Below are 3,722 nucleotides of genomic sequence, written 5' to 3'. Positions count from 1 at the left end.
CTCCCGCTCCCATTGTCCCCCACTGCTGTCACTTAGCTCAGCTTTCAACTTGCATCCCCCAGAGCTACGAGCACTGCAGAAAAAGAGCCATGAGGAAGAGGAGAACTCACCCATCACCGCGGTGCTCCTGAGCCGTGGGTCAGGCTGCTCTCAGCTCCATGCTGGCCTCTGTCCCTTTATACCTGGGCCCCTCCCCATACGCACCTGCTCTGCGCAAGGACTTCAGCTCCCCTGTTTGCACGAACAAGGTCAATCATCGCATGCCCATCTGGCGGTTTCTCTTTGCTTGAGATTAAACAAAGATGCCCTAAAGTTGTTGGGGTTTTTTCTGAGAAAAGCAAACAGGGCTCCAAACCTCCCAGCTGTGGGGTGCTTATCAGCTTCGATGGATGGGATCTACCCAGGAGTTAAATCTCCCAGGGGATCTGTCAGCTGCTGCAGGGCAGCAGAGGAGCTAAAGGGGAAGGGAACGGCAAATGGAAGGGAAGGAGTTGTGAACACCAAGGGCATGGGGGAGATTTGTATCATCTGGAGATCAAAGAGGGACAAACCTATGGGTTTGTCAACAGTTGCCAGCGCCCAGCATGTCATGACACTTCTGTGACGGCCAGCGGTCTGGCTTGGGCTCCTTCCCTGCAGGGAGCTGCCAAGAAGTCAGACCCAGAGCTGGGCTGCAGACACCAGTGCCTTTTTGCCTTCAATCAGTGGAGGCCGAGGGCTGAAGGCAGCAGCCCCAGGATGCTTGGGGTAGCCCTGAGCAAACATAGCCTGTGGGGGTGTCTATGTGGTACCCCCCCTCCTCGGCCCATACATCTTGGTGGTAAGAAGCAGGCGCAGGAAGGCTCTGCTGACCTCCTGCTCTTCCCTGCTGTGTGTGGGGTGGGCATCGCCCTGGCAGCCTGGTCCAGGCTCGGTGCTGTCCAAGCGAGCACCTTAAATGCCCTCGTGGGCAGCTCATCCAGCAGCGGCTCCAGCTGTTGGGAGCACATCTGTCAGGGGAGGTGTAGCTCCACGTGCTCCTGGAGGGTGTTTTGGCAAACCCTCAGGCCTGGGTTGGAGTCTCCACCTTGTTCCCATCTTTTTTCAATCCCTCTTTTCCTGCGGTGCCTTGGGAGACATCAGCAGGTCCCCAACCATCTCCTGCCGTGGGGAAATGGCCTCAAGTTGCGCCAGGGCAGGTTTAGGTTGGACATTGGGAAAAATTCCTTCCCTGAAAAGACTGTCAGGCACTGGAAGGGGCTGCCCAGGGAAGGGGTCAAGTCCCTGGGTGTGTTTAAAAGCTGGGCAGATGCGGTGCTGAGGGCCAGGGTTTAGTGGTGAGATGGCAGGGTTAGGGGAACGGTTGGGCTTGGTGAGCTTAAAGGGCTTTTCCAACCCAAACGATTCTGTGATTCTATGATTCTGCTGGACCCACGCTGTGCCAGTCCTGCCAAGCACATTGCACTCCTGTGGGTCTTGGTCCAGCTGTAGGACTCTGTCTGCTGGAAGGTGATGCTTCCATCGGCAGCAGGTCCCACAGGGGAGGGAGGGCAGGGGAGCGAGGGCACAGGTGCCTGTCCCCAACTGCACAGGAGGCTCTGTCCCCTCCACCTCATCTTCCTCACTCTGCAATTCAGCTTCACTTGCCACCTCTGCATGCCTTGGCTGGGCTCGCTGCTCCGATGCTGCTCATGCCCCATCGCCGCTCCTCCAAGGGCCAGTGGCACAAGGAGAGCTCACGATGGGGACCTTGTTTCAGGGACCTTTTACGGCTACCAAGCAAGGGTGGCAGGAGGCACTGAAGGTGGCAGTGGGCAGAGCCACCCCAGTGCCCCCCAGGGCCACACACAGTGACAGGTTGGGATGTTGGCCATGGCCACGGCTTGGCACCACGGCGTTGGTGCTGACCCTCAGTGCCCTGGTGGCGTGGGGAGCCAGCCCCGCTCCCGCCTGGCACAGGGGGGCTGGCTGAAAGGGCGGGGAAGGCCCCTTTCACCTTTTTGAAATTTGGCTGACAGAAGATGAATGCCACAGCCCCAGGTTATCTATCAAGGCACTTTGGGAAGCTCTTTATGAGAAAAGCAAAGAAAAGCAAAGCAAAGAAAAGAAAAGAGAAGAGAAAAGAAAAAATAAAAGGAAATAAAATAAAAGGAAATAAGAGAAAGAAAAGAAAAGAAAAGAAAAGAAAAGAAAAGAAAAGAAAAGAAAAGAAAAGAAAAGAAAAGAAAAGGAAAGGAAAGGAAAGGAAAGGAAAGGAAAGAAAAGAAAAGAAAAGAAAAGGAAAAGAAAAGAAAAGAAAAGAAAAGAAAAGAAAAGAAAAGAAAAGAAAAGAAAAGAAAAGAAAAGAAAAGAAAAGAAAAGAAAAGGCACTTCATAAAAAGGAAACTGCTGAGGGCAGTCTTGGATCAGGTCTAAGTCATTCATTGCTGTTGAGAAACTCGGCAAACTACTGTGATGCGGTGTTGGCAGGAATCCTTGTTTCTGTGAATGCAGGTGTAATTTTGGAGCTGGCAACTTTATGAGGGGCTGGTGTAGGGCAGGGGAAGGTGTGTCCCTTGGTGAAAAACATCATGGCTGTACTGAAAGAAGTCTTGGAGTAACCCAGGGCAGGGGCCAGGCAGCACTCAGCCAGGTGCTGGCATGGTGGCAGGGGCTGCTGGCGCTGGGACCTTCACCTGCCGGTCTCCTGGAGGAGAGCGGAGGTGCCAATGCCACCTGGGGATGAAGGACCTGGGCATGAAGGCAGCAAGGGGCCGAGCAGCCAGCACCAGCCCTGTGGCAGCAGAGCCCCTGCGGGTCCCCAGGAGAGCCACAGAGCATCCCAGGGCCGGCGCAGGGACATGCTCCAGCAGCTCAGCAGCTGCTGGTATCAAACCATCAGTAAATTCCCCACCATGGCAATAGATCAGTGTCACTGAGCTGTGAGCCAGCATCGCCAGGCTGTGCCACTGCCCTCCTTAGCACTCCCAGTTGCAGGGCTGGCTTCAGACTGGACCACTCAGTATCCATTAAGCATTTATTCCACTGAACCCACAGCCACCTCGTTAACTGAGTCTGCAGCCAGCTCCGTGGTGAGGTCTGCTCCCCAGAGCTCTGAAGTCAGAGCTAAAGCCTCCTCCTCCCTGTGGCTTCCTGAGGACCTCTTGGTCCTTGGGGGGCCCACACTGGCACTGGGGCAGCAGCCCCTCAGCCTATGTAGCTGCCCCATGAGATGGGCTCGCTGCTGGAGGGCTGGCACCAAGCTGGGCAGCTGCATGGCCAAGGTGGGCTCAGGGCTGGGGACAAGGCCCTTTGCTGACCAGGTGTGCATGGAGCCAGAACACAGCGCCAGAGAGCACGTCTCCCTCTCAGTGATGCACCAGGGCAGGGCAGGGCAGGCAGCCCCTAAAGGGTGTCTGACAGAGATCTCCGGCACAGCCCAGGTCACTGAATGTCCCCCCACAGGGTTTGGTGTCAAATCCTGTAAGTAATAACAACCTCAAAAAAAAAAAAAAATTCCTTGTCAGTTTGGTGGAATGTTGTATGGACGTTGGGTGCTGTTTGCTGAGGGGACCCCTTATCACAGAGGCGTGACAGCCGGTGTGTGAGCGGAGGCGCTTATGGGTGGAGGGAAAACAAACCATAAATTTCCAGCCCTGGTGACAACTGGAGGGCGAGTGCCATGGTTTGGGCCAGCTGGCCCCACCTCATCCCCTGAGCCCTATATAATGGCAGGGGCGGGGGCCGCGCGCAGGCAACGCTCC

Source organism: Egretta garzetta, unplaced genomic scaffold, assembly GCF_000687185.1.
Source record: "Egretta garzetta isolate BGI_Z169 unplaced genomic scaffold, ASM68718v1 scaffold108, whole genome shotgun sequence".
Lineage (NCBI taxonomy): Eukaryota > Metazoa > Chordata > Aves > Pelecaniformes > Ardeidae > Egretta > Egretta garzetta.
The sequence above is the reverse complement of the archived record's forward strand: the minus strand, read 5'-3'. Positions refer to the sequence as shown.